Source organism: Scyliorhinus canicula, chromosome 27, assembly GCF_902713615.1.
Source record: "Scyliorhinus canicula chromosome 27, sScyCan1.1, whole genome shotgun sequence".
NCBI classification, from domain to species: domain Eukaryota; kingdom Metazoa; phylum Chordata; class Chondrichthyes; order Carcharhiniformes; family Scyliorhinidae; genus Scyliorhinus; species Scyliorhinus canicula.
In genome coordinates, this window is record NC_052172.1 from 19,201,811 (window position 1) to 19,215,092 (window position 13,282).

Below are 13,282 nucleotides of genomic sequence, written 5' to 3' on the forward strand. Positions count from 1 at the left end.
CAGAACACGCTCCAGTTGATGGGGTCAAAGCACAATTATAAGTTCGGCAAAATTCAATGTTCCATGTTTTATTTTGAACACAAAACTGGTAATTCAAAACAGAGGACTGCTTTTGAGGCAATAATCTGGAATAGGCTGCAGTCTAAGGTCACGTCACCTCAACCCTCGTTTCAGAACAGTAAGGAGTCTTACAACACCAGGTTAAAGTCCAACAAGTTTGCTTCGAATCTCTAGCTTTCGGAGCACTGCTCCTTCCTCAGGTGAATGATTCACCTGCGGAAGGAGCTGTGCTCCGAAAACTCGTGATAAACTGGTCCGCGATAAAACTGAACTAATCAGTCTCAAAGTTTAACTGATACTGTCTTTACCCTTTAAAATCCTCCCAGCACAAGTGCTGCTATTCAGAGAGTTTAACTTTCAAACAGCCATCTTTATAGCTGAATTCTATCCTCCTTTTAACCACTCAATTTTGACAAGTAACGTCAACTGCCAGCAGAGCTCTCAGAGAAGTGCGATCCAAGACTAAAACTACCAGTGATGAATTCGGGTATGGAGAGTCTGGTACAAACACCAGATTGTTGTTTTGGAGAACAAGGAGGATTTTGTTTTCCTGGCTGTTATTTGGTTAACTTTCACTTTAAGCGGGCAGCAGGTGGCGTAGTGGTTAGCACTGCTACTTCACGGCACTGAGGACCCTGGGACACTGCCCCTGTGGAGTTTGCACATTCGCCCCGAGTCTGCGTGGGTCTCACCCCCACAACCCAAAGGTGTGCCGGGTAGGTGGACTGGCCACGCTAAATTGCCCCTTAATTGGGGGAGAAAAAAAAAATCACTTTAAATTACCCCCATCCCAAGCTCTCCTGGGTCATGAACCAACTACTATGCTCTGGTTCCAGGTCTCTCGATGCCATTTGGAATCTGGCATTAGGGAAGGCACAAGAATAACTCTACATTCAAATAGTAAAGTTATTGGTATCTGCTTTCTCCTTCACAAATCTCAACTTGGACGTAATCTCAACCAGCACTCTGTAGGCTGGTCTTTTATCAATAGGTGTTACAATCCAGTCTGAGGTTAATAATGGACAAGTCAGATTCCAGTGAAACCTACCTTGAACTTTGTTTTGTTTTAAGAAATGGTGGAGGACAGTTAGTGAACACATTCACAGGAGTCTGCTAGTGTACTTGTAACAGCTGACTGGTCTCCCTGAAAATCTGTCTGTTTCATGAGGGCTTCCGATCTCCATGTTCGAAGAACTCACCTCCCAAACATCGCTTCCACTTAGATGCCATCAGCAAGGATCCACCTCCAGGGTTTCACTCTCACTTCTGATGTTCCTTTCCTCTGGATCTCTGCTTACACCAGAGCCTCACCTTCCGAAAACACTTTCAGATATTCGGCCCCGTGCTAAGTAGGACGTCACTGCTCCAAAGGCCTCCTTGGGTCTTCTGGCTTTTCTTCCAAGTTTGCTCCGTGCAGCTTTCTCTACTCTCTACGTTCAACAGATCCAGGGTTTCCATCTTTGTCCTTTATCCGAGACTTCTTCTGGGATCCATTTCTGATCCCAGTTTTTGTCCCTGCTTGGGACCTTCTCCCTGTGCTTTGTCGAAGGGAACCTTCTCTGCAATGGTGCTCCTGTTTAGGTCACCTGACCATTGCTTTTGCCCCGCTCCTCTTCTATTCGTATTTTCCTTCTGCGCTGGAGCACAGGGCGAGCATCTAGTTCTTTTCTGAAGAAATAAAAAACTGTGCACAAGAGCAGGGTCTGTTCCTGGCCTAAAGGCATGAAAATCTACCAACTGTGCATTTGCAGTCATTTAAGAGCCGATGCCTGCGCAAACCGCCTCTCACTGCGCCTCAAATCCCCCCGCACCCCAAGAGTCCCGCTGGAAATTGTAGTTCCTAGCCTCGGATTTTTAAAAAAAATAAAAATTTAGAGTACCCAATTCTTTTTTCCAATTAAGGGGCAATTTAGCGTGGCCAATCCACCTAACCTGCACATCTTTGGGTTGTGGGGGCAAAACCCACGCAGACACGGGGAGAATGTGCAAACTCCACATGGACAGTGACCCGGGGCCGGGATTCGAACCTGGGACCTTGGCGCCGTGAGCAGCCTCTGATTTTTTAAAAGTAATCTTTTCCTTGGGGGATTTTCCAAAAGGAATATCAGCACTTCCAATGTGAAGTCTGCACGCAAATAAAGGTTTTTTTGTCTGTTCACAAAGGCTTTATTGTGGCTGATTTAGTTTATTGGATTGTTTATTGTCACGTGTACCGAGGTACAGTGAAAAGTATTTTTCTGCAAGCAGCTCAACAGATCATTAAGTACATGGAAATAAGGGAATAAAAGAAAATACATAATATGGCAACACAAGGTATACAATGTAACTACATAAGCACTGGCATCGGATGAAGCATACAGGGTGTAGTGTTAATGAGGTCAGTCCATTTAGGAGTCTGGTGACAGCGGGGAAGAAGTTGTTTTGAATCTGTTCATGCGTGTTCTCAGACTTCTGTATCTCCTGCCCGATGGAAGAAGTTGGAAGAGTGAGTAAGCCGGGTGGGAGGGGTCTTTGATTATGCTGCCTGCTTTCCCCAAGCAGCGGGAGGTGTAGATGGAGTCAATGGATGGGAGGCACGTTCGTGTGATGGACTGGGCGGTGAAGTTTCTTGCGGTCCTGGGCCGAGCAGTTGCCATACCAGGCTGTGATGCAGCCAGATAGGATGCTTTCTATGGTGCATCTGTAAAAGTTGGTAAGGGTTAATGTGGACATGCCGAATTTCCTTAGTTTCCTGAGGAAGTATAGGCGCTGTTGTACTTGGTGGTAGCGTCGGTGTGGGTGGACCAGGACAGATTTTTGGAGATGTGCACCCTGAGCAATTTCAAACTGCTAACCATCTCCACCTCAGCCCCGTTGATGCTGACAGGGGTGTGTACAGTACTTTGCTTCCTGAAGTCAATGACCAGCTCTTTAGTTTTGCTGGCATTGAGGGAGAGATTGTTGTCGTTACACCACTCCACTAGGTTCTCCATCTCCCTCCTGTATTCTGACTCGTCGTTATTCAAGATCCGGCCCACTATGGTCGTATCGTCAGCAATGGAGTTCGAACCAAATTTTGCCACGCAGTTGTGTGTGCACAGGGAGTAGAGTAGGGGGCTAAGTACGCAGCCTTGCGGGGCACCGGTATTGAGGACTATTGTGGAGGTGGTGTTGTTGTTCATTCTTACTGATTGTGGTCTGTTGGTCAGAAAATCGAGGATCCAGTTGCAGAGTGGGGAGTCAAGTCCTAGGTTTTGGAGCTTTGATATGAGCTTGGCTGGGATTATGGTATTGAAGGCAGAACTGTAGTCAATAAATAGGAGTCTGATGTAGGAGTCCTTGTTGTCGAGATGCTCTTGGGATGAGTGTAGGGCCAGGGAAATGGCGTCTGCTGTGGACCGGTTGCGACGGTCTGCGAATTGCAGTGGATCAATTGTAATTGATTATAAAATCACATTCAAAATTTCTGTAAATTCCTGTTGCTTTAGTCACCTCGAGAACATTGAAACGCAGAGTTTCACTTGAGAGGCTGACACTCTCCCACAGTCACACTGTCCCCATCTCGGTACATCCCTGAAGCAGGGTGACAGGTGGACAGACATGTTCTCACGTCGCTTCTCAAAGCAATTGTATTTCCTGATGTGATGCAAGTTGTCCCTGCGAATAACAATGGTCCACTGGATCCTCATCTTAGTCACAGCACCGGTCAGGATTCACCCTTGGATTGACACGTTGTCAATGTAGGTTCCGACCTGGACCTCTCTCTCTCGTGGAGTCTTGAAGCTCAGGCCTACGTTACGATAGCAGCAAGGAAGCTGATCCTTGCTGCCTTTACCCACTTCTTATTCTGGGAGATGTTGGGCTCTCTCAGTCTGGCTGTCTGCCATCTCACACCCTCAATCCGGGAAAGAGCACAAAGTATTGCTGAAGGATCTCACTCACATCATCATCTGGTCTCGAGTATTGTGTCAAATGCAGATGCTGTGCATTTTTAGTTTAAAAAAAAATAAAATTCCAACCCTCGCAGCTCTGCTTTATAATCTCAAGCTCCAAATAGGTAGGAGGTAACCGCATAATTCTATGTAAAGGCAAAAAAGCTGTTGGAAATCTGAAATAGAAGTAAGAATTATGGGTGGCACGGCAGCATAGTGGTTAGCACTGTTGCTTCACAGCTCGATTCCCGGCTTGGGCCACTGTCTGTGTGGAATCTGCACGTTCTCTCCGTCGGTTTCCTCCCACAAGTCCTGAAAGATGTGCTTGTTGGCTGAACTGGACATTCTGAATTCTCCCTCTGTGTACCCGAACAGGCCTCGGAGTGTGGTGATTTTCGTAGTAACTTCATTGTAGTGTTAATGTAAGCCTACTTATGACAACAAAGATTATTATTTTTAAGTCCATGTTGGTTCTCTGTGGGGCAATCCAATCATAGAACATAGAAAAATACAGCACGGAACAGGCCCTTCGGACCACGATGTTGTGCCGAACCTTTGTCCTAGATTAATCATAGATTATCATAGAATTTACAGTGCAGAAGGAGGCCATTCGGCCCATCGAGTCTGCACCGGCTCTTGGAACGAGCACCCTACCCAAGGTCAACATCTCCACCCTATCCCCATAACCCAGTAACCCCACCCAACACTAAGGGCAATTTTGGACACTATGGGCAATTTATCATGGCCAATCCACCCAACCTGCACATCTTTGGACTGTGGGAGTGTAGCCACCTGGGTTGGCCACTTCCTCACACAAAACGGAAGAACGCAAAGGTTACAGGGAAAAATGGATATTGGCAAAGAAACAAGCAGTTTGCAGAATCCCCTGTATTCTAGCTGCTACAGAAACCAGATAGAATTGTAACTAACGAGCTGCGCATATTAAGTGAGCGATTCACGGTGATTCCCAGGCACAATGGACACAACAGTTAACTGCAATCGCTACATTCTATAGAAGGTCAGACATTCCGGCACCAGTGGAGTCTGAGACAAAGGACACCAATAAGGTGTAAGGAACCGCCCAGTGATCGAGGGACAGCCCCGTTATTGGGGAAATTCAAATCAATCGATTGGGAAGAGACCCAATCGATTGCAAGTTTATAGAGGGTCCGCCCAGAAGGAAGCGAAGCCCCTGGGACCTATAAAAGTCAGGTTCCAGGACTGATTCGTCCTTCTTGACCAGCCGGCCCTCCCAGCAGAACACCTTTGCAGCAGAAGAACCTTGAGAAGGAGAGGCCTGGTCAGCAGCCGCCATCGAGTAAGTGTCATACAACGCACGCTACGAGAGTAGACACTCCTGACCCCTTTAGTCCACACCAACTGGAAGCCTGCGGATCCAGGACAAAGCAAGAGGCCATTGTTCCCTGATCCGGCAGTTCCCTTATTCCAGATAAGCATTGGCCTGTTAGTGGTAGGAATAGCCTAGTCTTTTAGTTTTATATGCATAAGTAGTAGATAACTGTATTATAATAAACGTGTCTTGTTTGAACTTACTAACTGGTGTATTGAGTTATTGGTCTGAACTTGAACTTGAATCTTGTGGCGGTATCTTAACGATACCTGGCGACTCTAGAGCTAAGGAATAAAACAGAGCCAAATTGAGTGTAAAGCACACTCACCCAGAACGAGCAACAGGAGGAACATGGGGAGGATGTGCAGACTCCGCACGGACAGTGACCCAAGCCAGAATCGAACCTGGGACCCTGGAGCTGTGAAGCAATTGTGCTATCTACAATGCTACCGTGCTGAGCTGTGAAGCAATTGTGCTATCTACAATGCTACCGTGCTGCCCTTAAGAACAAATTAATCTACACTCCATTATTCTACCGTAATCCAAGTACCTATCCAATAGTCGCTTGAAGGTCCCTAATGTTTCCAACTCAACTACTTCCACAGGCAGTGCATTCCATGCCCCCACTACTCTCTGGCTAAAGAACCTACCTCTGACATCCCCCCTATAACTTCCACCATTCACCTTAAACTTATGTCCCCTTGTAATGGTTTGTTCCACCCGGGGAAAATGTCTCTGACTGTCTACTCTATCTATTCCCCTGATCATCTTATAAACCTCTATCAAGTCGCCCCTCATCCTTCTCCGTTCTAATGAGAAAAGGCCTAGCACCCTCAACCTTTCCTCGTAAGACCTACTCTCCATTCCAGGCAATCAGTCCCATTCCCTTTGCTCTTATACCTTTGAAATGCTCACAATTATCCCCGAGGAGCGTGAAATGTTCTGTATATATGTGTAGTGTGAATTTTGCGTAGCAAGGTTATTCTTTACAAAGTTGGCATACCTGCTTGCACACGGGGTTTGGGACATGGTGTGACCCTTTCCCAGACTTGGATCTGCCTGTGCATTTATTGGTGCCAGGTTTGGATGCAGCATTCTACAACATCGCAATAATCTTTAATGAGCTGCGTGTCTCGGCACCTTGGCCATTCTATGGTTTGTAACTCTCCTTCCCTGATCACCTTGAACCACTTTGGCTCTGTCCTTACTGATGTGGTTTTAAGCATCAAACGACTGGCTTTAACCCTGCAGCGACTCGTTGTTGCTTTGTCTTTTCAGAAAGTATTTTGGATTCTGACAGCGTGGAGCGGCTGTCTGACGAAGTCACCTATCGGGTACACGGAGGGAGAATTCAGAATGTCCAATTCACCTAACAGCACGTCTTTCTGGGCTTGTGGGAGGAAACCGGAGCACCCGGAGGAAACCCACGCAGACACGGGGAGAACGTGCAGACTCCGCACAGACAGTGACCTAAGCCGGGAATCGAACCTGGGACCCTGGCGCTGTGAAGCAACAATGCTAACCACTGTGCTATCATGCTGCCCCTTGATGTACTCAATGGCCTCTTTCTGTGCCATAATCAATTTCTGACAAACAGACCTCAAAGACTCTAGGAATGAGTTGATTAATAATGGAACTTCCCCCAAGGCTCCTCTGTAGGTGTGAACTTTCACCATCACACACCAGACAGGTTCGGCTAGTAGAAATTCCCTGAAATTGTTTGTTGCAATCTGCGCACGCCCACAAACGTATTTTAGATTACAGTTCCGATGCCTAATTGGCACACATTATTTGTACTGCAATGTAGTTGGGTAAACAAAAACAAATTTGAATCAGTCACGCAATACAGGGTCAGAAATTCTTTTGTCTTTTGAAAAACCTGTTTGGAGTTTGAAGAGCTGTCATTTATAATGGCCGACTGTAGGCTTATAAATGCTGAGCAACGACCAAAAGACTTGATTGGTGAACAACACCCTTTAACCCTGCTACAGCAAAAAAACTGCTAGAACGCTTCCACAGCACGTCCACGAATTTGCAATATAATGAACCAAATGATTCAAAGCTGACATTACATCTCACCGGTATTTAAAGACAAAGTTCTAGCTTGTGCGTATATTGCACAATTCCAGACGCGAGGACAGGTCTGTGCACATCTGACAAAAGGGGAGAGTTACAATTGAAGTGCAGGCAGAGTCTGAAGTAACTAAAATTCATGGGAGTCGTTGGGCATTCCAGCATCTTAAATTTCCAACGCAGTTTTGTTGACATAGTTAACACATTACAGGGGTTTCCAATGCCAATGCCAGGCATAACTCAGCCTCTGGAGCCAGAAGATTGTGCGCGGGCTCATGTCCCACTGACTGAAGCATACAAATCTAGTCACGGACTGTGTGTCCCACTGTTAGAGATGCCGTCTTTTGGATGAGACCCAGAACCTGACAATACTTTCAGGTGGATGAAACAAAATCCCCAAAACTGTTCAAGAGTAAGGGAGCTATCCCCATTGTTTGGGTCAATATTTATCCATCTGTTAATATCACAAAAAACCCTATATAATCTGCTCATTATCTCATTACTGTCAGTGGGATCTTGCTGCACATTCCCTGTCGGACATCAGTGACTGGACTTCAAATGTATTTCATTGGCTGTAAAACACTGAATTGTGATTGCCTAAGACAGTGTGGAAATGTGTGTCTGTAACAGGAGCTGACAAATGATGGAATCTTACTGGGGTTTTTTAAATAGGGGGCTAAGATGAGGAATTCTACAGGGAACTTTAAGCTTGTGCCCTCCTGTTACACAGTACCGGTGTGCTGTTCACTCACTTCCATTCAATTTTAATAATAAAAAATAATAATAATAATAAATCGCTTATTGTCACAAGTAGGCTTCAATGAAGTTACTGTGAAAAGCCCCTAGTCACCACATTCCGGTGCCTGGTCAGGGAGGCTGGTATGGGAATTGAACCCACGCTGCTGGCCTTGTTCTGCATTACAAGCCAGCTGTTTAGCCCACTGTGCTAAACTAGCCAGATTTTCTGTTTAAATGTGGGCTTTTCCATTTCCAAAATAAGGACAGGTGGTAACGCAAAAGATACCGTAAATCTGTGCTGTGTGGTACCAACGGATATAGACACCCTTCCCCAGTACATAAAAACATCTTAAAACTAAAAGAATGGAATCTCAAACGTCTCGGTTATCTGATGAGAAAGAGAAACATTTTAAACAATACAATTGAGGCAATGTTACTTGTGTAGAAACTCTATATGTACAAGCGTATCCTCCAGAGGACTGTCTCATTGTAAATAGTCAAAACTCTTGTATCCAGCTCCAGCGATCTGAAGTTTCACTAGAACAATGGTGCACAGTTTCTTCAATCCCTGCTCATTTCTTCCTGCATGCGAATCCCTACAGTGCAGGATACCGCCATTCGGCCCATCGAGTTTGCACCGACCCTCCGTAGGAGCACTCTACCTAGGCCCACTCCCTGGCTCTATCACTGTTACCCTGTGCATCGATTGCAGCCAAATCCACCTAACCTGCACATCTTTGGGAAACTGCAGCACCCGGAGGAAACCCACGCAGACACAGGGAGAACAGAATCACCCAGAGCCAAAACCGAACCCGGGTCCCTGGTGCTGTGAGACACCAGTGCTAGTCACTGTGCTGCCCATTTAATGTTCGAGTCAAAATTGTACAGGCTATTTCAATTTTTATGCACACATCTAGGCACAAGTGGTCAAAATTAAAAGGTCAATACCATTTGCCTTTTGTCGGAATGTGCGACTTGGAAGCTGTGCTTGCATTGGTTTATGACTGGTTTAGGTTTCGGAACAGTATGGCAGGAAAACCATGAACCAAGCTTCAAGTTACAGTAGCACATTCCCCTGTACACATTAAACTCAGTGGCTGACCACTATGCCTGTTAACAGCTTTAAAACCGATTTAGCCGACACATGCACATACAGCCAATTTACTTTGGTGTGGACGATACAAATTCCACACCAGCAGTTAGAAATCTGTGAACGTACTTTGAGACACGGACAGCTTGCGGTTATCACCTCACAAGTTTGGATATCATTTCAGCTGCACTATCATATACCCGGTTTCGAGCACATTAGGTGAAAGGGAGATTGTCTGGCACTGCACCAAATGTTACCCTAGCAGCCATGGGCTTCACACACTGAACTCCACTTCTGTTATGATTCAATGTCTGCCAAATTCGAACAATGTCACATCACCTGGAGCATAACAGTCTACAACTTCTAATTTCTTTTGTTGAATTTCAACAGTGGTTTCTATTATTATTTTTGGAAAGAGGAAAATTTAACCATTTACACCCACGGTATCAGAATTTGGACAATCTCACGGATGTTCATCAGATAGATTGACCAGATTCCTGCGTTTGCCCAGGTTATGAAAACTGAGGTGCATATCAATCGACGTCTATTATTTATTCGCTGTTGCCTGATGGGATGTCCGTTTCCATGGCTGAGGTGTGGTCAGGATCAAACATCATCATAATTCTCCGCTCTAGTCTCGCCACAGATGGAGGAAGCAATCAACAGCTGCTGTGTTGTTACTCATTCTGTTCATGATGTTACGATCCCAGGTGGTGTTATAACTGGACGGGAAGATCCCAGAATGGCTAGAGGACCGGAACTTTTACTTTTCTTGGTTAATAAGGGGATCAGGGGTTATGGGGAGAAGGCAGGAGAATAGGGATTTAAAAAAATATCAGTCAAGATTGAATGGCGGAGCAGACCCGATGCGTCGAGTGGCCTAATTCTGCTTCTATGTCTTATGGTCTTCAAAAATAAAACGAAGACAGCACGGTGGCGCAGTGGTTAGCACTACTGCCTCACGGCACCGAGGTCCCGGGTTCGATGCCGTCTCTGGGTCACTGTCCGTGTGGAGTTTGCACATTCTCCCCGTGTCTGCGTGGGTCTCACCCCCACAACCCAAAGATGTGCAGGCTAGGTGGATTGGCCATGCTAAATTGCCCCTTAATTGGAAAAAATTAATTGGGTACACTAAATTTTAAAAAATTTAATAAAAAATAAAAACGTAGGAGAGTCACAGGACCGCTAATTAGCTTTAACAATAAAAAACACATTAAAAACATGAAAAAAAATTATAATACACTATTCCTTTACTCCCCACTTGTTTAATAATTACAGATTTTAAGATTAACAGATTATAAAGTACATCTCAAGCTACAATGGCACAAAATGTCCCTTTTAAGCACACAGGAGGGTTGCGGTAAAACGCACTCCTCTCTGAACCCAAGAGAACATCTGTGGATTTCCCCTCAAAATTCCCCCCAGATGATTCTGATACTGTGAGCCCCCCACCTCATCACACTGCCCCAGATGATTCTTATACTGTGAGTCCCCCACCTCATCACACTACCCCAGATGATTCTGATACGGTGAACCCCCCCACGTCATCACACTACCCCAGATGATTCTGATACGGTGAGCCCCCCACCTCATCACACTGCCCCAGATGATTCTGATACGGTGAGCCCCCCACCTCATCACACTGCCCCAGATGATTCTGATACAGTGAACCCCCCACCTCATCACACTGCCCCAGATGATTCTGATACAGTGAGCCCCCCACCTCATCACACTGCCCCAGATGATTCTGATACTGTGAGCCCCCCACCTCATCACACTGCCCCAGATGATTCTGATACAGTGAGCCCCCCACCTCATCACACTACCCCAGATGATTCTGATACGGTGAGCCTCCCACCTCATCACACTGCCCCAGATGATTCTCAAACGGTGAGCCTCCCACCTCATCACACTGAACTCCGGCTTCCACATGAGTGATTTCAAATTTTGCTTTCAAAGTCACACTTTCAAGTCTTCTTTTAAATGATTCTTTGCTGCTTCCGATTTTACACCTCTCCCTTCAGGCTGCCTTTGCCTCAAAGATTCTCTCACAAACTCCGAGGTCCAGTCACCGATTTCCACATTGAATTTGAATAATGTCTCCCAAACTGTAGTAATTTGTCACAGCACAACAGCAGATCCAATGCCTTTACTGAATAGTAATCTGTCCTGGTTCCCAGTTTCCTCTGCTCCCTGAGCTCCAGACTTCTTTGAAAAATCTCTTCATTCTCTACTTTCCTCTTCTAGCTGGCTGTCAGGTTTCCGGCATCTGTTTTCTTAACTATTACTCCATGGTATGGTTTTTCTTCTAGCAAGGCTGAGATGTTCCCTCTTTGGGCTTCAAAAATCAACTGCTTTAGCAGAGCTGGAAGAGCTGGCTTCTCTCTCACTACCCATCTCCAACTGCAATCAAAGTAGTTAAACTAAAACTTAAAAGCTTCTCTACCATACAAGGCTCCAGTTGCTAAGTAATCACGCTGTAGCCCTCTCCAAGTACAAGGGAAATAGCTGAAATTGAAACCCACTCCGACACATATAGAAACACTTTTGTCCAGTAGGAATCTAACTATAGGTTAGTTTTACCCTTCAGGCAGAGTAGTAACAATTAAGACACTTAAAACTATATATTATTTCTAATGTTTACCATTGAATGTACCACTTGGGTGGTACGGTGGCACAGTGGTTAGCACTGCTGCCTCACAGTGCCAGAGACCCGGGTTCAAATCTGACCTTGGGTTACTGTCTGTGCGGATCCTGCACGTTCTCCCCGTGTCTGTGTGGGTTTCCTCCAGGTGCTCCTGGTTTCCTCCCACAGTCAATGATGTGCAGGTTAGGTGGATTGGCCGTGCTAAATTGCCACTAGGTGTCCCAACGGATAGGTGGGGTTTACGGGGATGTGGCAGGCGGGTGGGCCTAGGTAGGGTGCTGACTCGATGGGCCGAATGGCCTCTATTTACCTACCAACGAGAGCTCAACTCTGTACGGAATTTATTCTTTTTTAAAAAAAAACATTTTTATTCTCCTTTTTCACATTTTTTCCAGAATTTACACCCACCAACAATAAACAATAATCAGCAACAAATATGTCAATCCCCATAACAATAACAACAATCCCATCCTCCCATCATGCCCAGCCATCAGCCTGCATGTTTTCATAAACAAATGGCAAAAAGGAATCAGGGATTACCCATAGTCATCCTTAATATACACAGCCCCCCCCCACCCCCAACCCTCCCACCCACCCCCCCAACTAATGTTCGATGTTATCCAGTTCTTGAAAGTGCATAATAAATAATGCCCATGACTTGTAGAACCTCTCCGAGCTTCCCCTCAGTTCAAACTTAACCTTCTCAAAGGTCAAGTATTCCAACAGGTCCCCCCGCACCACGCCAGGATACAGGGTGGAGAGGCTGCTCTCCATCCCAGCAGGATCTACCTTCGGGCGATCAACGAGGCGAAGGCTACGATATCTGCCTCCACACCAGTTTCCAACCCTGGCTGGTCCGACACCCCAAATATGGCCTCCCGGGGACCTGGGTCCTGTTCCACGTGCACCACCTTGGAAATTACCATAAAAACCTCCATCCAGTAATCCTCTAGCTTTGGGCAGGACCAAAACAGATGAACGTGATTAGCGGCCCCCCCACCCCCTGCAAAGTTCACACACATCCTCTACTCCTTCAAAGAATCGGCTCATCCTCGCCCTTGTGAGGTGCGCTCTGTATAACCACCTTCAGCTGTATCAGCCCCAACCTCGTACAGGAGGTGGAGGCATTTACTCTCCGGGGCACCTCACACCAGACCCCCTCCTCTATAGCCTCTCCCAACTCTCCCTCCCACTTTCCTTTCATCCCCTCCAGTGGTGCCTTATCCTCTTCCAACATAGCTCCGTACGCCGCTGACACAACTCCCTTCTCCAGCCCCCTTGTCGTCAGCACCTCCTGCAGCAATGTGGAGGCCGGTTACTCCGGGAAGCTCTGCATCTCCTTCCTGGCAAAATCCCGAACCTGCATGTATCTAAACATTTCCCCCTGCTCCAGCCCATACTTCGCTTCCAGC

At 46.2% G+C, this 13,282-nt stretch overlaps 1 protein-coding gene across 1 annotated transcript in view; it reads right to left on the bottom strand.

Annotated features, from left to right (window-relative positions):
* sipa1l3 (signal-induced proliferation-associated 1 like 3) overlaps positions 1-13,282 on the bottom strand; it is a 241,529-nt gene that overhangs the window by 47,455 nt on the left and 180,792 nt on the right.